General features: G+C 46.5%; 1 protein-coding gene across 3 annotated transcripts in view; it reads right to left on the minus strand.

Moving 5' to 3' along the window:
• The window catches only part of LOC140187564 (linker for activation of T-cells family member 2-like), a 244,908-nt gene that overhangs the window by 180,069 nt on the left and 42,536 nt on the right, over window positions 1-22,303 (minus strand). The window lies entirely within an intron of this gene.

The raw sequence follows: 22,303 nt of genomic DNA on the forward strand, positions 1-22,303 counted from the left end.
GGGCCTCAGCCTACCCATGATTCACAGGTGAAATATGTCTTGGTAGGCAACAGTTTTAATTACAAGGGGTTTTATAGAAACGCATAAAATTATTAAAGGGATAGATAAGATAGATCCAGGAAAGTTGTTTCTTCTGGAAAGTGAGACTAGAACTAGCAGACATAGCCTCAAGATTGAGGGGAGTAGACAGGACAAAGGTGAAGAGAAATTGATTTTCTTAGAGTGTCGTGAATTTATGGAATTCTCTGCCCAAGGAAGCAGTAGACACCACCCCATTACATATATTTAAGATTGATAGATTTTTTTTCCTAGTAGGGGAATTAAGGAGGATGGAGAAAAGGCCGATAATTGGAGTTGAGTCCACGGCCAGATCAGCCATTGAATAGCAGAACAGGATCGACAGTCCAGACAGTCTACTCTTGCTCCCTAGTTCTGATGTTATTGTGACTGTCAATGAATAAGTGAATGAAATGATTAAAGACGTTGGCTTCAATCATGGTCTAACGTGGCTTTATTCCATTGTCCCAACCACAGAAAGAGACTATGGGCAGACTGAAGACTTAGAGCTTCCTTGAGAAAGGGCAGTATTCCCACTGAGTGCCACTAGCCTGGGACTGCTCACCATGACATCGCAATGGCATCAGCACCGGACTCCGGAGCGAAGGCTCCCAAGTTCGAATCCAAGTTGGGCCACCCCCGAGCATGCTTTCCATCTGTGCCGGGTTAAGCGTCGAGCTAGCCACTCGGCCTCGTAAAAAAAAAGGAATCAGGAACGTTCATATCGTGACCCGGTTAATCCAAAAGGAGACCAATCCTGACACCACGCGCCAGACAAGAATGGCTGACTGCCTGGTATGACACGCTTAAAAAAAAATGAAAAAGTAGCAATCGAGGTGGGACGGGAAAGCCAGTGGCCATGTACCAGCAGCACAGGGGAACAGCAGAACAGGATCAACAGTCCAGACAGCCTACTCTCGCTCCAAGTTCTGGAGTTAGTCTGAGGAAGTTGTGGCTGGAGTGCACCACCTCAAAAATTAGCCACTCACCACCCTGCCTTGTTAAACGCCCCCTGAGCCATCTGGCGATATCCACGGTGGTGTCAGGATGCGCAAAACTGCAGTGGTAGCAAGTCAGCCTCCAACGCAAGGCACAGCCGAAGAAGATTTACTCAGATAGGGAGGCCCGTTTCAGGTTTACACAATGTCTATAAGCTGAAGCCAGCAAGAGGTGCTTTTTCAGTTGTTGAGAGTATTTGAGATCACCCGCCCAGTAGGTGGAAGTAATTGTAGATATATGGATTGAGGCCTCACTTAGAGAAGCAAGCACTTATCGAAAGGAACCAGGCCTCACTGCAACACTGAGTGGTAATTCAGCATAGATTTGTCCCAGAAACAGAAGTTACAGATAATGGGAAGACAAGGATTGACTAATTGAACTTACCCAATACTGTATAACTTGGCTAACTTCATGTACTGATGTAAAACAAAACTGATTTACTGTATGTGATGTAAAGACTGACTCTGAGTGTGAACCGATCGAGCACTGTGCTCACTCACCAGCTCCATATTAACCATCCCAAAGGCGCGCGCACATGCGCGCGAACACACACACACACACACATCAAATGCACCATAATGACCCACCAAACGTTGGCTAAAAACAATTACACAGCGCAGCACAGATAGGTACTGTTGGCGTTTATTTCAGGGGTAATAGAATACACAGGCAAGGAGATAATGCCGAGCCTTTATAAGACACTAGTCAGGCCACCCTTGGAGCATTGTCAACAGCCTTGGGCACCATATCTCAGAAAGAATGTGTTGTCATTGGAGAGAGTCCAAAGGAGGTTTATGAGTTGATTCTGAGAATGAAGGGGTTAACATGTGAGGAGCATTTGGCAGCTTTGGGTCTGTACTCATGGGAATTTAGAGGAATGCAGGCAGATCTTATTGAAACCTACCGAATGTTGAAAGGATTAGATGCTTTCTAGGGTGGGGGGTATCCAGAAGTAGAGGGCACAGTCTCAAAATTGAGGGGCGACCCTTTAGAACTGAGACAAGGAGGAATTTTTCTTTAGCCAGAGAGTAGTAAATCTGTGGAATGCTCTGCCACTGATTGCGGTGAAGGCCAAGTCCATGTGTATATTTAAGGTGAAGTTGATCATTTCCTGATCGGTCAGGGCATCAAAGAATATGGCGAAAAGGCAGGTGTATGGGGTTGAGTGGGATCCGGGATCAGCCACGATGGAATGGCGGAACAGACTCGATGGGCTGAATGGCCTGATTCTGCTCCTATGTCTTATAGTGAACCAAAATGCACCTTCAGTGAGATGTTTCAAAATGTCTTAGAGCCAGTGAAGTACATTAGAAAATACTGTGTGGGTCTGTCATAATGCAGGAAAAATACTGCATTTTTAGAGATTGCAGGGTTGCCTCCAACTTGTTTATTGCATATTAATTATTATTTTGTATTTCTGAGCCCCAGCTGGGGAAATACCTTCTCTATGACAACCCCACAGAACCAATTTTCAAAACTTTTATCATCATTTCGAATCCTCTCCTATTCAAAGAGCCTGTGTGTGTGAGCTCAATGTTCTGAGAGCCTCTTTCATTCCAGAGCCAGCATTACAAGTCCTTTTCAAACTCTGATGTTCCTATTTCATGTTTGTAATTTGGAGGGCAGATACAGTGCCACAAGTGTGTTAACAGCCAAGGTTCAGATCACATTTGTTTTTCATTTCTGTATTCTAATCCTGAAGAAAGGAATCACAGTGGTGTGCGGGCTAATTGAGCAGCCCACCTTAATTGTTTGATCTGCCTTTGTGATCTTCTCAATGAAAATCTAATTGAGCTGAATGACCAGTTTAAAAAGGGGCTCAGCTGTCCCATCACTTCTCTCGTGTGGAAGGCAGGATGAGACTCAGATGTGATAGACTTTATTGTCTCACGTCAGTCACGCACAAGGTTTGAATACGAAACCTCAGACATGGCGTTACGCCCCAAGGTGACAACAAGATCTTCATGGAGAGGAAAGGATAATGACCAAAGAAATGAAAAAAAAGCAGAATTGTAAGATGATAAGGCTGAGATGGGAGCACTGGCAGAGAAGTCCTCCAACAATATGCACACTCCACAACAGCACCCAAACTGACTCAGTAACTTCCCAAAAACGTATCTTGCTGTGTACACGTGCCCTGCTATGTTTGCCAACAAAGCAACAACTGCATTTCAAGAAGTAATCCACTGGCACCTAGAAATTAAATGATCCTTCAAAACCTTAACTTTAAAAATATTAAAATGCATTCAAATACTAATAAATAATTAGAAATGTAAAAGCAAAAGAAAATTCAGTAAACATACTTCAAATATTGACAGTATGAGACAGGAACTTGATAAAGTTGGTTAAGTAGGTTGTTTGTGGGCAAAGGGATGTTTGGCAAGTGGGAGACTTTTAAAAGTGAGACAACAGGAGTTCAGATCTGCATGTTCCTGGCAGAGTGAATGGCAAGGCTGGCAGGAAAAGGGAATCCTGGATGATGAGGCATATTGACGCCCTGGCCAGGAATAAGTAATCATGGCTTTACTAAAAACTGCAAAAATAACAAGCCATGAGGGGCCACAAAACGAGAGAGAACAGGTAACATGGTAACTGAAGGCTGAGAGTAACTAGGAGACGGGAAGGTGCCTGCCTCTGCAGGCCTAACAGGATCTCCCCTCCTAAGGCCAGCACTCAACGGTCCAGTACGATTCGGATGGGTCTGAAAGAGCTCATTGATGAGCAATGAACTCAAAATGAAACTGGAAGGCACCAGAGTACCCTTCCCAGCTGACCAGGTACTGCAAACCCCACTCACGTAAAACGTGTGGCAGTCTGTCACTCAGCCTATCCCAGAACTACTAGGCCTCACTGTGGGCCAGTTCTCTCCAAGAGCTGTCGAGCACAGCCACTTTCAGCAGCATTGTCCGTGTCTGTAATCTGGACTAACACACACAAAATGCTGGAGGAACTCAGCAAATCAGGCAGCATCTAGAGAGGAGAATAAACAGTCAACAATTCAGACTGAGTTACCTCATCAAGACTGGAAAGGAAGGGGGCAGAAGCCAGAATAAGGTGGTGGGGGAGAAGGAAGAGTACCAGCTAGCAGGTAGAAGGTGAAACCAGGAGGGAACGTGTAGGGAGGGATGTGAAGTAAGAAGCTGGGAGGTGGTAGATGGCAGAGGTTGAAGAAGAAAGAATCTGATAGGAGAGGACAGGGGAGAAGGAGGGACGCCAGAGGAAAATGATGGGTCAGTGAGGAGAAGAAAAGGGGAGAGAGGGGGGCCTGAATGGGGAATCGAAAAAGAGGGCAGGTGGTGTGGGGAGAAATTGAACAAAGTGATTGAACCGTAACAGTTTAAAATGTGGACAGTCACAGGTATGCCTGTAGCAGCAACTTCACTGATCAGCTAAGCCAATCAACATCAGCATTCTCTCCCAGGGCAATATCCAAGCACTGATGCCCTCGTTCAGTGCTGGTCTGGGTACGTCACAAGCATGCCTTAGTTGAGACACTCCATCCCAAGCTCCATTGAGGAAACAATTCAAGGGTGTGCTTAAAGTTTCTGTAAAAGAATGCAACATCCTCAGTTACTCGTGGGAACCTCTGGCCCACGACTACTCAAAGTGGGGAAGGATAGGACTGGGAACCTCCACACTATTCGTCAGAACCACAGAAGTACCCCAGTGTAAATAGAAGTGGTGTTAGCCTCGCCATCTAACCACCCACCCACCTGCCCCATCGGGGAGCTCCTTGATCCACCTGGGGAAGAGACTGTGTTTGTACACTGGCCTCCTCAGAAGCCACAACACTGGCTTGATGCCTAGGGATTGCCCAGGAAGAAGAGCAGCAGAAATGACCAGGGACGGTTCACAACTGAGAGAAATATCTGCTTGCATCTTTCGGTGAGGACATGAGGGCTGTGGGGAGAGGCAGAAGGGTAAAAAATAATGATGGTGAAATTCTGCAATAGTTTTTAGCTACACAGGATGTGAAGAAAGATTTGCTCCAGCTGCAGTGGTTTATGCTCTTTGGTGGTCAGATCTGACTGTTAACCTTTGTAATCTGAATGCAGTGGCTTAAATCAGGAATCCCCAGGCACACTGAAGGATTTGAAAGTGTTACAAGAAAGCACAGGCTATCTCGTCTTACAACTTCTCCTCTAGTTCCAGGCCCTCCTTCCAGTGACTCCTCCACCACTTCACTTCATCTCCTCCTGGAGGTAAAATCTTTGCTTGCCCTACTGCCTGGAAATGCCTTCTAACTTTATCCAGTCCTGCTTCCAGTTCAACATCTTGTGGCATCTCAGTCTTTGATCTGCGCCATTTTAAACCATGTCTGATAGCTGCTTTGCACATCTGACAGGTGTTGGTCACCACGCTGAGCTGAGGAAAGGCTCCACAAAGCTCAGCTGGTCTGTGCAACCTCACACTCATGAAGAAGCCGCAGCACGTTAACCTCACGTTGCCAGTGCTTCACTCCCTCAGGAAGGAACCTGCTGTCCTTCCCCCACTCAGGCCCACACGTCACCAGACCACCCTCCCCCCACCCCCAGGACTGTGGTTAACTCAAAACCACCTACGAACTGCACATGCAAACTGACGGGCAATTGGCACCGGGCATTGCCAGTGACACTTACGCCCTACAGCTAAATATCAGATCTTTAATCAGAGTGGAAAGCGCTGAGAACACTATGCAGGCCAGGCACAATTTCTGTCATATCAAAGCCTCTACTCTAGACACTCACATCCCATACATCACTCAGATGAAAACCTGATAAAGGGTTCTTGGCTGAAAAAGCTGCCTCAGGAAAGCTGAATCCCACATTTGGGATCATGTCCTCTCATCGTTGCTACCTTCAGGCAGGAGGTATAGATGCCTGAAGTCTCACACCACTAGGCTCAAGAACAGCTACTTTCCTTTCACAGTCAGGTTCCCTGCACAACCCCAACCTTACCTCAGCAACGGAACACTGTCAACCACCTCTTACACACCTGAAACATGAACCCTGCTGTTCACGCTCTTTAAAAGGTGTACAGTCACCATCAGTTCAGGTCTGTCTCTGAAGCAACTTGAGGAAGGTTGCATTTGTTCTGACAGCCAGCAGAGAGACGATGGCCAGGATGTCCTCATTCTGTTCTGTGATTTCACCGTGACTCAATGAATGGTTTGTCCCTCTGCATGCTAGTCCAGTAATTTAGCCATTACGAGGACAATGTTCTTGTGTTCAATGAATCCCTAAATTTGTAACTAATATCAGCAATGGAAAGCCATTCACCTATAATGTAGTCCCAGACAAAGAAGTGACATGTGAAATCAAGGTTATCACAGCAGCTGCATTGAAAAGCAGGCCATGAGAAAATCTCATGTTGAAGCTCCTCAAGTGTCAAATGTAACTTCCTGGAAACCCTACTCAGAACCGATGGCCTAACATTACAGGGAGCATCTTACTCCTAATGAACAAAAACACTGGTGCAAGATCTATGAACTTACTACAAACTTAAGCCATGTAAAGTTTGTTCTGGCAGTCCATGTGAAAGATCAACTCACTAACACAATTGCAGAATCAATGCTACAGCAGCTAGTTACCAGCCCATTCCACGCACTCACCACTCTCTGCGTGAAAAACTTACCCCTGACATCTCCTCTGTACCTACTTCGAAGTAGCTTAAAACTGTGCCCTCTCGTGATAGCCATTTCAGCCCTGGGAAAGAGCTTCTGATTATCCACACGATCAATGCCTCTCATCATCTTGTACACCTCTATCAGGTCAGCTCTCATCCTCCGTCACTCCAAGGAGAAAAAGGCCAAGTTCATTCAACCTATAAGGCATGCTCCCCAATCCAGGCAACATCCTTGTAAATCTCCTCTGCACCCTTTCTATAGTTTCCACATCCTTCCTGTAGAGAGGTGACCAGAACTGAGCACAGTACTCCAAGTGGGGTCTGACCAGGGTCCTGTATAGCTGTAACATTACCTCTTGGCTCTTAAACTCAACCCCACAGTTGATGAAGGCCAATACGCCGTATGCCTTCTTAACCACAGAGTCAACCTCCGCAGCAGCTTTGGGTGTCCTATGGACTCGGACCCCAAGATCCCTCTGATTCTCCACACTGCCAAGAGTCTTACCATTAATGCTGTATTCTGCCATCATATTTGACCTACCAAAATGAACCACCTCACACTTATCTGGGTTGAACTCCACCTGCCACATCTCAGCCCAGTTTTGCATCCTATCAATGTCCCGCTGTAACGTCTGACAGCCCTCCACACTATCCACAACACCCTCAACCATGGTGTCATCAGCAAATTTACTAATCCATCCCTCCACCTCCTCATCCAGGTCATTTATAAAAATCACGAACAGTAGGGGTCGCAGAACAGATCCCTGAGGCACACCACTGGTCACTGGCCTCCATGCAAAATATGACCTGCCTACAACCACTCTTTGCCTTCTGTGGGCAAGCCAGTTCTGGATCCACAAAGCAATGTCCCCTTGGATCCCATGCCTCCTTACTTTCTTAATAAGCCTTGCATGGGGTACCTTGTCAAATGCCTTGCTGAAATCCATATACACTACATCTACTGTTCTACCTTCATCAATGTGTTTAGTCACATCCTCAAAAAATTCAATCAGCCTCATAAGGCACGACCTGCCTTTGACAAAGCCATGCTGACTATTCCTAACCTTATTATGCCTCTCCAAATGTTCATAAATCCTGCCTCTCAGGATTTATTCCATCAACTTATCAACCACTGAAGTAAGACTCACTGGTCTATAATTTCTTGGGCTATCCCTACTCCCTTTCTTAAATAAGGGAACAACATCTGCAACCCTCAAATCCTCCGGAACTTCTCCTGTCCTCATTGATGATGCAAAGATCATTTCTAGAGGCTCAGCAATCTCCTCCCTTGCTTCCCATAGTAGCCTGGGGTATATTCCGTCCGGTCCCGGTGACTTATCCAACTTGATGCTTTCCAAAAGCTCCAGCACATCCTCTTTCTTAATGTTTATATGTTCAAGTTTTTCAATCTGCTGTAAGTCATCCCTACAATTGCCAAGATCCTTTTCAGTAGTGCACATTGAAGCAAAGTACCTCAGCTATCTCCTCTGGTTCCATACACACTTTTCCACTATCACACTTGATTGGTCCTATTCTCTCACGTCTTATCCTCTTGCTCTTCACATACTTGTAGAATGCCTTGGGGTTTTCATTAATCCTGCTTGCCAAGGCCTTCTCATAGCCCCTTCTGGGTCTCCTAACTTCATTCTTAAGCTCCTTCCCGCTAGCCTTATAATCTTCTAGATCTCTATCATTACCTAGTTTTTTGGACCTTTCGTAAGCTTTTCTTTTCCTCCTGACTAGATTTTCAACAGCCTTTGTTCACCACGGTTCCTGTACCCTACCATCCTTTCCCTGTCTCATTGGAATGTACCTATGCAGAACGCCATGCAAATACCTACATATCTATACAGAAATATTTGCATAGATATACCTGTGCAGAATACCTGGACAATGAAGGTGCCTATGACAGGATGCTCTTCATTGACTACAGCTCAGCATTCAACATTATCATCCCTTCAAAACTCATCACTAAGTACCTGTGCAACTAGATCCACAATTTCCTGAACTGCAGATCCCAATTAGCACGGATGGGAAACGACACTCACCATCAGCAGAGCTTCACCACAAGGCTCTGTGCTCAGTCCCCTGCTCTATTCACTTCACACTTAATGATTGTGTGGCTAAGCACAGCTCCAATGCCATATTCTAGTTTGCTGACAACAACACTGTTTGAACACTTTTGTTCAAATCAGCATATATGAGGGAGATTGAAAATCTGGTTGGCTGGTGCCACGACAACAATATCAGCAAAGCCAAAGAGCGGATTATCTTATACAGGAGAAAGAAACTGATGGTCCATGAGCAGTCCTCAGTGGGGAGATGGAAATGGAGAAGGCAGGTAGCTTTAAATTCCCTGGCATCTACACATCACAGAATGAAGAACGGATGACAGCATCTCTACTTTCTTCGAAGTTTGCATAGATATGGTATGTCACCAAAAACTTAGACATAGACGGCTTTGGTGCCAAGTTTACAGATGATACGAAGATTGGTAGAAGGGCAGATAGTGCTGAGGGCACAGGTAGGCTGCAGAAGGACTGAAACAGATTTGGAGAGTGGGCAAGAGAGTGGCAAATGAAATTCAATGTTGCAAAATGCAAGGCCATGCACTTTGGTAGTAAAAACAAATGTGCAAGCTATTTCCTAAACAGAGCTGGTGTCACAGGAACCAAAGACTCCTGTCCCTCCTTCTTGGTGGCAGCAGTGAGAAAGACAGCATATCTTGGATGGTGGGGTCTCGGTGGTGAACGCTGATTTCCTGCGGCAGAGCTCCTTATAGACGTGCTCAGTGGTGGGAAGGCCTTTACCTGTGATGGACTGGGCTGTATCCACTATTTTTTGTTGGCTTTTTCATAGAAGTGAATTGGCTTTTCCAGACAAGGCCATGATGCAAACAGTCAATATACTCTCCACTGCGCTTCTACAGAAGTTTGCCAGGGGTGAAGCTCTGAAAACTTCCAAGAAATTAGAGCTGCTGCTGTGCCTTCATTGTAATAATACACCCCCAACAACGGCCTCATTTTCAGTTCATCATCAGATACCACCCTCCAGCAACTCCCTCACTCAGTGTACCATCTAATATCACCCTCCAGCAACTCCTTCACTCAGTGTACCATCTAATATCGACCCTCCAGCAACTCCCTCACTCAGTGTACCATCTAATACCACCCTCCAGCAACTCCCTCACTCAGTGTACCATCTAATATCACCCTCCAGCAACTCCCTCACTCATACCATCTAATATCACCCCCAGCAACTCCCTCACTCAGTGTACCATCTAATATCACCCTCCAGCAACTCCCTCACTCAGTGTACCATCTAATATCACCCTCCAGCAACTCCCTCACTCATACCATCTAATATCACCCCCAGCAACTCCCTCACTCAGTGTACCATCTAATATCACCCTCCAGCAACTCCCTCACTCAGTGTACCATCTAATATCACCCTCCAGCAACTCCCTCACTCAGTGTACCATCTAATATCACCCTCCAGCAACTCCCTCACTCAGTGTACCATCTAATATCGACCCCCAGCAACTCCCTCACTCAGTGTACCATCTAATATCACCCTCCAGCAACTCCCTCACTCAGTGTACCATCTAATATCACCCTCCAGCAACTCCCTCACTCAGTGTACCATCTAATATCACCCTCCAGCAACTCCCTCACTCAGTGTACCATCTAATACCACCCTCCAGCAACTCCCTCACTCAGTGTACCATCTAATACCACCCTCCAGCAACTCCCTCACTCAGTGTACCATCTAATATCACCCTCCAGCAACTGCCTCACTCAGTGTACCATCTAATATCACCCTCCAGCAACTCCCTCACTCAGTGTACCATCTAATATCACCCCCCAGCAACTCCCTCACTCAGTGTACCATCTAATATCGACCCCCAGCAACTCCCTCATTCAGTGTACCATCTAATATCGACCCCCCAGCAACTCCCTCACTCAGTGTACCATCTAATATCACCCTCCAGCAACTCCCTCACTCAGTGTACCATCTAATATCACCCTCCAGCAACTCCCTCACTCAGTGTACCATCTAATATCATCCTCCAGCAACTCCCTCACTCAGTGTACCATCTAATACCACCCTCCAGCAACTCCCTCACTCAGTGTACCATCTAATATCACCCTCCAGCAACTCCCTCATTCAGTGTACCATCTAATATCACCCTCCAGCAACTCCCTCACTCAGTGTACCATCTAATATCACCCCCCAGCAACTCCCTCACTCAGTGTACCATCTAATATCGACCCCCCAGCAACTCCCTCACTCAGTGTACCATCTAATATCGACCCCCCAGCAACTCCCTCACTCAGTGTACCATCTAATATCACCCTCCAGCAACTCCCTCACTCAGTGTACCATCTAATATCACCCCCCAGCAACTCCCTCACTCAGTGTACCATCTAATATCACCCCCCAGCAACTCCCTCACTCAGTGTACCATCTAATATCACCCCCCAGCAACTGTCTCACTCAGTGTACCATCTAATATCAACCCCCAGCAACTCCCTCACTCAGTGTACCATCTAATATCGACCCTCCAGCAACTCCCTCACTCAGTGTACCACCTAATATCGACCCTCCAGCAACTCCCTCACTCAGTGTACCACCTAATATCACCCCCCAGCAACTGTCTCACTCAGTGTACCATCTAATATCAACCCCCAGCAACTCCCTCACTCAGTGTACCATCTAATATCGACCCTCCAGCAACTCCCTCACTCAGTGTACCATCTAATACCACCCTCCAGCAACTGTCTCACTCAGTGTACCATCTAATATCACCCTCCAGCAACTCCCTCACTCAGTGTACCATCTAATATCACCCTCCAGCAACTCCCTCACTCAGTGTACCATCTAATATCACCCTCCAGCAACTCCCTCACTCAGTGTACCATCTAATATCGACCCTCCAGCAACTCCCGCACTCAGTGTACCATCTAATATCCACCCCCAGCAACTCCCTCACTCAGTGTACCATCTAATATCGACCCCCAGCAACTCCCTCACTCAGTGTACCATCTAATATCGACCCTCCAGCAACTCCCTCACTCAGTGTACCATCTAATATCGACCCTCCAGCAACTCCCTCACTCAGTGTACCATCTAATATCGACCCTCCAGCAACTGTCTCACTCAGTGTACCATCTAATATCGATGCCCCAGCAACTCCCTCACTCAGTGTACCATCTAATATCACCCTCCAGCAACTCCCTCACTCAGTGTACCATCTAATATCGACCCCCCAGCAACTGTCTTACTCAGTGTACCATCTAATATCACCCCCCAGCAACTGTCTCACTCAGTGTACCATCTAATATCGACCCCCCAGCAACTCCCTCACTCAGTGTACCATCTAATATCGACTCCCCAGCAACTCCCTCACTCAGTGTACCATCTAATATCGACCCCCCAGCAACTCCCTCACTCAGTGTACCATCTAATATCACCCCCCAGCAACTCTCACTCAGTGTACCATCTAATATCAACCCCCAGCAACTCCCTCACTCAGTGTACCATCTAATATCACCCCCAGCAACTCCCTCACTCAGTGTACCATCTAATATCACCCCCCAGCAACTGTCTCACTCAGTGTACCATCTAATATCGACCCCCAGCAACTGCCTCACTCAGTGTACCATCTAATATCATCCTCCAGCAACTCCCTCACTCAGTGTACCATCTAATATCACCCCCAGCAACTCCCTCACTCAGTGTACCATCTAATATCGACCCCGAGCAACTCCCTCACTCAGTGTACCATCTAATACCACCCTCCAGCAACTCCCTCACTCAGTGTACCATCTAATATCACCCTCCAGCAACTCCCTCACTCAGTGTACCATCTAATATCATCCTCCAGCAACTCCCTCACTCAGTGTACCATCTAATATCACCCCCAGCAACTCCCTCACTCAGTGTACCATCTAATATCACCCTCCAGCAACTCCCTCACTCAGTGTACCATCTAATACCACCCTCCAGCAACTGTCTCACTCAGTGTACCATCTAATATCACCCTCCAGCAACTCCCTCACTCAGTGTACCATCTAATATCGATGCCCCAGCAACTCCCTCACTCAGTGTACCATCTAATATCACCCTCCAGCAACTCCCTCACTCAGTGTACCATCTAATATCGACCCCCCAGCAACTGTCTTACTCAGTGTACCATCTAATATCACCCCCCAGCAACTGTCTCACTCAGTGTACCATCTAATATCGACCCCCCAGCAACTCCCTCACTCAGTGTACCATCTAATATCGACTCCCCAGCAACTCCCTCACTCAGTGTACCATCTAATATCGACCCCCCAGCAACTCCCTCACTCAGTGTACCATCTAATATCACCCCCCAGCAACTCTCACTCAGTGTACCATCTAATATCAACCCCCAGCAACTCCCTCACTCAGTGTACCATCTAATATCACCCCCAGCAACTCCCTCACTCAGTGTACCATCTAATATCACCCCCCAGCAACTGTCTCACTCAGTGTACCATCTAATATCGACCCCCAGCAACTGCCTCACTCAGTGTACCATCTAATATCCACCCCCAGCAACTCCCTCACTCAGTGTACCATCTAATATCATCCTCCAGCAACTCCCTCACTCAGTGTACCATCTAATATCACCCCCAGCAACTCCCTCACTCAGTGTACCATCTAATATCGACCCCCAGCAACTCCCTCACTCAGTGTACCATCTAATACCACCCTCCAGCAACTCCCTCACTCAGTGTACCATCTAATATCACCCTCCAGCAACTCCCTCACTCAGTGTACCATCTAATATCATCCTCCAGCAACTCCCTCACTCAGTGTACCATCTAATATCACCCCCAGCAACTCCCTCACTCAGTGTACCATTTAATATCACCCTCCAGCAACTCCCTCACTCAGTGTACCATCTAATATCATCCTCCAGCAACTCCCTCACTCAGTGTACCATCTAATATCACCCTCCAGCAACTCCCTCACTCAGTGTACCATCTAATATCACCCCCAGCAACTCCCTCACTCAGTGTACCATCTAATATCACCCCCCAGCAACTGTCTCACTCAGTGTACCATCTAATATCACCCACTAGCAACTCCCTCACTCAGTGTACCATCTAATATCACCCCCCAGCAACTCCCTCATTCAGTGTACCATCTAATATCGACCCCCAGCAACTGTCTTACTCAGTGTACCATCTAATATCCACCCCCAGCAACTCCCTCACTCAGTGTACCATCTAATATCACCCCCCAGCAACTCCCTCATTCAGTGTACCATCTAATATCGACCCCCAGCAACTCCCTCACTCAGTGTACCATCTAATATCACCCTCCAGCAACTCCCTCACTCAGTGTACCATCTAATATCACCCTCCAGCAACTCCCTCACTCAGTGTACCATCTAATATCACCCCCCAGCAACTGTCTCACTCAGTGTACCATCTAATATCACCCACTAGCAACTCCCTCACTCAGTGTACCATCTAATATCGACCCCCAGCAACTCCCTCACTCAGTGTACCATCTAATATCACCCTCCAGCAACTCCCTCACTCAGTGTACCATCTAATATCACCCCCCAGCAACTGTCTTACTCAGTGTACCATCTAATATCACCCTCCAGCAACTCCCTCACTCAGTGTACCATCTAATATCACCCTCCAGCAACTCCCTCACTCAGTGTACCATCTAATATCGACCCCCAGCAACTCCCTCATTCAGTGTACCATCTAATATCACCCTCCAGCAACTGTCTTACTCAGTGTACCATCTAATATCACCCCCCAGCAACTCCCTCACTCAGTGTACCATCTAATATCGACCCCCAGCAACTCCCTCATTCAGTGTACCATCTAATATCGACCCCCCAGCAACTGTCTTACTCAGTGTACCATCTAATATCACCCTCCAGCAACTCCCTCACTCAGTGTACCATCTAATATCACCCCCCAGCAACTCCCTCACTCAGTGTACCATCTAATATCGACCCCCCAGCAACTCCCTCACTCAGTGTACCATCTAATATCACCCCCCAGCAACTGTCTCACTCAGTGTACCATCTAATATCAACCCCCAGCAACTCCCTCACTCAGTGTACCATCTAATATCACCCCCCAGCAACTCCCTCACTCAGTGTACCATCTAATATCGACCCCCCAGCAACTCCCTCACTCAGTGTACCATCTAATATCGACCCCCCAGCAACTCCCTCACTCAGTGTACCATCTAATATCGACCCCCCAGCAACTCCCTCACTCAGTGTACCATCTAATATCACCCTCCAGCAACTCCCTCACTCAGTGTACCATCTAATACCACCCTCCAGCAACTGCCTCACTCAGTGTACCATCTAATATCACCCTCCAGCAACTCCCTCACTCAGTGTACCATCTAATATCGACCCCCAGCAACTCCCTCATTCAGTGTACCATCTAATATCACCCTCCAGCAACTGTCTTACTCAGTGTACCATCTAATATCACCCCCCAGCAACTCCCTCACTCAGTGTACCATCTAATATCACCCCCCCAGCAACTCCCTCACTCAGTGTACCATCTAATATCACCCCCCCAGCAACTCCCTCACTCAGTGTACCATCTAATATCACCCTCCAGCAACTGTCTTACTCAGTGTACCATCTAATATCGACCCCCAGCAACTGCCTTAGTGCATCACCAAATATCAACCCCACCCCCCGCAAAATTGCCTCAGTCCGCCATCAAGCTCACCACCCAACAAAAAGCTCACTGAGGGCATTATCATAAAACATAGAGCATAGAATAGTACAGCACAGTACAGGCCCTTCGGCCCACAATGTTGTGCTGACCCTCAAACCCTGCCTCCCATATAAGCCCCCACCTTAGATTCCTCCATATACCTGTCTAGTAGTCTCTTAAACTTCACTAGTGTATCTGCCTCCACCACTGACTCAGACAGTGCATTCCACGCACCAACCACTCTCTGAGTAAAAAACCCTCCTCTAATATCCCCCTTGATCTTCCCACCCCTTACCTTAAAGCCATGTCCTCTTGTATTGAGCAGTGGTGCCCTGGGGAATAATTTGCCCTTCCCTGATTAAAAATTTTCCTGTCCTCTCTGGTTCTATCCTTTTCCATGATAATGCTGAAGGCCAGGGAGTGGTGGTCACTGTCCCCCAGATGCTCACCCACTGAGAGATCTGTGACCTGACCCGGTTCATTACCTAGTACTAGATCTAGTATGGCATTCCCCCTCATCGGCCTGTCGACATACTGTGACAGGAATCCATCCTGGACACACTTAACAAACTCTGCCCCATTCTAAACCCTTGGAATTAATCAGGTGCCAATCAATATTAGGGAAATTAAAGTCACCCATGATAACAACCCTGTTATTTTTGCACCTTTCCAAAATCTGCCTCCCAATCTGCTCCTCGGTATCTCTGCTGCTATCGGGGGCCTATAGAATACTCCCAATAGAGTAACTGCTCCCTTCCTGTTCCTGACTTCCACCCATACTGACCCAAAAGAGGAACCTGCTACATTACCCACCCTTTCTGTAGCTGTAATAGTATCCCTGACCAGTAATGCCACCCCTCCTCCCCTCCCCCCCCCCATTCCTTTTAAAGCACTGAAATCCAGGAATATTGAGAATCCATTCCTGCCCTGGTGCCAGCCAAGTCTCCATAATGGCCACTACATCATAATTCCATGTATGTATCCAAGCTCTCAGTTCATCACCTTTGTTCCTGATGCTTCTTGCATTGAGGTACACACACTTTAGCCCTTCTACCTTCCTACCTTTACACCCTTTATTCTTTCCTCAAAGCCTCTTCATATGTTAGATGTGGCTTTACCCCATGCACTATACTTGCAGTTCTCCCATGACCTTTATCCTCCTCCACCTCACTATCTGCTCTAACACTCTGGTTCCCCTCCCCCTGCAAATCTAGTTTAAACCCCCCGGAGCAGCACTAGCAAATCTACCTGCAGGGATGTTAGTCCCCCTCCAGTTCAGCTACAACCCGTCCCATCGGAACAGGTCCCACCTTCCCTGGAACAAGGCCCAATTGTCCAGAAACATGAAGCCCTCCCTCCTGCACCAACTCCTTAGCCACGTATTTAGCTGCATTATCTTCCTATTTCTAGCCTCACTAGCACGTGGCACGTGTAGCAATCCTGAGATTGCAACCCTGGAGGTCCTGTCCTTCAACTCTGCACCTAACTCCCTAAACTCTCTTTGCAGGACCTCCTCCTCCTTCCTATCCACGTCATTGGTCCCTACGTGGACCACGACATCTGGCTGCTCACCCTCCCTCATGAGAATACCGAGAACTCGATCCGAGATATCGCGGACCTTGGCACCAGGGAGGCAACAGACCATCTGGGATTCTCGATCTCTCCCACAGAACCTCTTATCTGTCCCCCTAACTATCGAATCCCCTATCACTACTACTCTCCTCTTTTCCCTCCTTCCCTTCTGAGTTGAGGGTCCCGTCTCGGTGCCAGAGACGCAACCACCGCAACTTGTCCCTGGTAGGTCGTCCCCACCAACAGTATCCAAAACGGTATGCTTATTGTTGATAGGAATGGCCACAGGGCTGCTCTGCTCTTTCTGTCTATTCCTCTTCCCTCTCCAGAATGATCAACTGTCACCACCCCTCCCCCCAAGCTTGTCCCACGGCATGTATCACCAAATCTCACTGCCAACGAAAGCCCCATTGACTGTCCCTGAATGTTCCACGGTGGAGCATGCGCCGAGTGTTAGCCTCAGCAACTCCACAATAGACAGTCCCAAGCCCAGCTGCACAGGGAGGAGGTTTGGGGGCATGGAGCTGGCAACCCAATCCCATTAAAAACTCAGAAATGCCAACAGAAGCTGGTCCCTCAGAGAGGAAGGACACACAGAGAAATGGGCTACCCTGGGGAAACGAACACAAGACAGAGGACGCTGGCGAGCTGCTGTCAGAGGCCTCAGCGAGTGCACAATAAAATGACACTCCTCAACAACTGCATCATCAAATAGCTCCCCTGTAAAGTAATAGATAATCAATTTACTTACCTCAGTATTACAGCAACAAGGGATTTTAAGCGTCTTTTTCGAGAAAATTTCACTAATCTTTTTAATCATACAAAACAGGTTTCGGCACAGTGGTCACCCTGTCCATGTCTCTGGTAGGTCGAATTAATGTTATTAAAATGTATATCCTTCCTAAACTTTTATACCTATTTCAATCTATACCAAATTTTATTTCTAAAGCTTTTTTTGATTCGTTAGATTCTATTATTTCGTCCTATCTATGGAAGGGCAAACGTCCCAGACTTAATAAAGTTCACCTTCAAAAAATAAAAGGGAAGGTGGTATGGCCTTGCCTAATTTTCACGTATATTGCTGGGCAGCTAATACACGTTGTCTTACTTTTTGATCTTTCTTTTATAGTCAGACTGACTACCCAAAATGGGTGGCAATGGAGGTGAACTCTAATAAGGATTTCTTCATTTCCGCATTTCTTGGATCTCCACTTCCTTTTGCCTAAACTAATTGTTAATCCTCTCATTAGACATACTTTGAGAATATGGGCTGAGTTCAGAAAATATTATGGTTTTCACGGTTTCTCTCTCTCTCTCTAGTCCTATCTTACATAACCATCTTTTTCGACCTTCTATGCAAGACTTAACATTTCATGTCTGGTACAGAAAGGGCATCAGGTGCTTTGAAGATCTTTTCATAGATAATCGCTTTGCAGCTTTTGAACAACTGTCTGCAAAGTTTAACCTACCTAATACTCATTCTTTTAGATATCTTCAAATTAGACTTTTTATCAACCCTTTCACACCAAACTTTCCTGAGATGCCCGAAAAAAACGTTCTGGACTTGTTTCTTTGTATCAATCCATCGGGTAAAGGTTTAATATCTACTATTCGCGATAAATTAGCGACCTTGAGGCGTGCCCCCTTTGATAAAATTAGAACTGCCTGGGAACATGATTTAAGTATTTCTCTGTCTGACGAGGTTTGGGATTCAATTCTTAAGTCAGTTAACTCAACCTGTTTATGTGCTCACCACTGCCCTTTGCAGCTCAAGGTTGTGCATAGGGCTCCAATGTCTAAAACTAAATTATCGCGGATTTACCCTGATATTAGTCCCTTTTGTGACAAGTGTAAAGGGGGTGAGGCTTCTCTTATCCACATGTATTGGGCTTGTCCTAGTTTGGAGAAATTTTGGAAAGAAGTCTTTTTAACTTTATCCCATATTCTTAATTGCCACTTAGAACCTCACCCTTTGATTGCGCTTTTTGGCACCTCGGGTGAAGTTGACATGCATCTGGGTCCGACTAAACGTCGAACATTATCTTTTGCCTCTCCTTTGGCTAGACATTTAGTTCTTCTTAGGTGGAGAGATGTTGCCCCACCCACTCATGCTCAACGGCTCAGAGACATTATGTCCTGCTTAGACCTTGAAAAGATTCATTATTCACTTCTTAATTCGGATATTAAGTTCCATAAGGTGTGGGGACCTTTTCTTGAATATTTTCATAATTCCTCTTTAGATTAAAGGTTTATCCTCCTTTTTTTTTGTATTTTATTCCCTTACTTTCAGCTTTTTTTTTGGTTAAGTTTTACGGTTTTTTTCATGTGAAATATATTACAGTTTAGGTAAGTAGGCAATATACTTTTTTTATATTTACAGCTCTGTAGTGACAAAAGCTCTGTTTAACTTTTCTTTACATCAAAATGGTTGGCTTGGAGTTGCGTAATGGGAGGGTGGGGAGGATACTAACTTTATATGATTTTATTTTGGGTGCTTTTTCTTTATCGTTGTGAATTGTATATTAGTCATGCAAACACGAGGAAGTCTGCAGATGCTGGAAATTCAAGCAACACACATCAAAGTTGCTGGTGAACACAGCAGGCCAGACAGCATCTCTAGGAAGAGGTACAGTCGACGTTTCGGGCTGAGACGCTTCGTCAGGACTAACTGAAGGAAGAGCTAATAAGGGATTTGAGTGTGGGAGGGGGAGGGGGAGATCCGAAATGATAGGAGAAGACAGGAGGGGGAGGGATGGAGCCAAGAGCTGGACAGTTGATTGGCAAAAGGGATATGAGCGGATCATGGGACAGGAGGCCTAGGGAGAAAGAAAAGGGGGAGGGGGGGAAAACCCAGAGGATGGGCAAGGGGTATGGTGAGAGGGGCAGAGGGAGAAAAAGGAGAGAGAGAGAAAAAGAATGTGTGTATATAAATAAATAACGGCTGGGGTACGAGGGGGAGGTGGGGTATTAGCGGAAGTTAGAGAAGTCAGTGTTCATGCCATCAGGTTGGAGGCTACCCAGACGGAATATAAGGTGTTGTTCCTCCAACCTGAGTGTGGCTTCATCTTTACAGTAGAGGAGGCCGTGGATAGACATGTCAGAATGGGAATGGGACGTGGAATTAAAATGTGTGGCCACTGGGAGATTCTGCTTTCTCTGGCGGACAGAGCGTAAGTGTTTAGCGATACGATCTCCCAGTCTGCGTCGGGTCTTGCCAATATATAGAAGGCCACATCGGGAGCACCGGACACAGTATATCACCCCAGCCGACTCACAGGTGAAGTGTCGCCTCACCTGGAAGGACTGTCTGGGGCCCTGAATGGTGGTAAGGGAGGAAGTGTAAGGACATGTGTAGCACTTGTTCCGTTTACAAGGATAAGTGCCAGGAGGGAGATAGGTGGGGAGGGATGGGGGGGACGAATGGACAAGGGAGTCGTGTAGGGAGCGATCCCTGCGGAAAGCAGAGAGATGAGGGGAGGGAAAGATGTGCTTAGTGGTGGGATCACGTTGGAGGTGGTGGAAATTACGGAGAATAATATGTTGGACCCAGATGCTGGTGGGGTGGTAGGTGAGGATAAAGGGGAACCCTATTCCTAGTGGGGTAGCGGGAGGATGGATTGAGAACAGATGTGCGTGAAATGGGAGAGATGAGTTTGAGAGCAGAGTTGATAGTGGAGGAAGGGAAGCCCCTTTCTTTAAAAAAGGAGGACATCTCCCTCATCCTGGAATGAAAAGCCTCATCCTGAGAGCAGATGCGGCGGAGACGGAGGAATTGCGAGAAGGGGATGGCATTTTTGCAAGAGACAGGCTGAGAAGAGGAATAGGCCAGATAGCTGTGAGAGTCAGTAGGCTTATAGTAGACATCAGTAGATAAGCTGTCTCCAGAGTTAGAGATAGAAAGATCTAGAAAGGGGAGGAAGGTGTCGGAAATGGACCAGGCAAACTTGAGGGCAGGGTGAAAGTTGGAGGCAAAGTTAATGAAGTCAACGTATTTTTTATTAGTCATGTTTGTTTTGCACTGTGTAAATCTCTTTTTTGTTGGTGTTTTTTTTGTTGTATTGTAGAAACTCATAAATAAATTATTTAAAAAAAAACTCCCCCAACAATTGTCTGAGTGCATCATCAAAAACCTCCCCCAACAATTGTCTCACTGAGTGCATCATCAAAAACCTCCCCCAACAATTGCCCCATTTAGTACATCATCAAACCCTTCCCCCAGCAACTGCCTCCCAGAGTTCATCAAATATCACCCCCAGCAAGTGCCTCACTGAGTGCATCATCAAATATCATCCCCCACTCCTAACAAACGCCTCACTGAGTATATCAACTGTCATCACCCCACAACTAATCTCTGCATGCATCGTCAACACCCAGAATCAGAGTCGGGTTTAATATCACTGGCATATGTCGTGAAATTTGTTGTTTTATGCAGCAGTACATTGCAATACATAACAATATATAAAAATAACTATAAATTACAATAAGTAGATGTGTGTGTGTGTGTGTGTGTGTGTGTGTGTGTGTGTGTGTAATTATTTATATATAATTAAATACGTAGTGCAAAAGAGAAAAGAAGAGAGGAAGTGTAGCGGAGGGGAAGAAGTTGTTCCTGAAAGGTTGAGTAGGTGCATTCAGGCTCTTGTCCCTCTTCCTTGATAGCAGCAATGAGAAGGAGGCATGCCTTGCATGATAGGGGTCCTTAACAATGGATGCCATCTTTTTGAGGCCTGGCCTTTTGAAGGTGTCCCCGGTGCTGGGAGGCTAACATAATGGAGCTGGCTGAGTTTACAACTTTCTGTAGTCTTCCCTGATCCTGTGCAGTAGCCCCTCCAGACTAGATGGTGATGCAACCAGTTAGAACACTCTCCAAAGTACATCTGTTGAAATTTGCGAGAATATTTGGTGACATGTCACGTCCCCTCAAACTCCTAATGAAATATGACTGCTGTCGTGCCTTCTTTGTAATTGCATCATAATGTTAAGTCCAGGATAGATTTTCAGAGACGTTGACACCCATGAATTTGAAACTGCTTACTAGTGTGAGTTCCCTTAGCTTCCTCTTCCTGAAGTTCACAATCAATTCTTTTCGACCATAAGACATAGGAGCAGAATTAGGTCACTTGACCCATTGAGCCTGATCCACCATTCCATCATGGGTGATTTATTACCCCTCTCAACCCACTTGTCATGACTTCTCCCCATAGCCTTTGATGCCCTGATTCATCAAGAACCTATCAACCTCCACCTTAAATATACCCAATGACTTGGCGTCCACATCCATATGCGGCAGTGCCACAGAAAATTTTCCTTATCTCTGTTCTAAATGGACG

The sequence above is a fragment of the Mobula birostris genome, chromosome 25 (genome assembly GCF_030028105.1).
Source record: "Mobula birostris isolate sMobBir1 chromosome 25, sMobBir1.hap1, whole genome shotgun sequence".
Taxonomy (NCBI): domain Eukaryota; kingdom Metazoa; phylum Chordata; class Chondrichthyes; order Myliobatiformes; family Myliobatidae; genus Mobula; species Mobula birostris.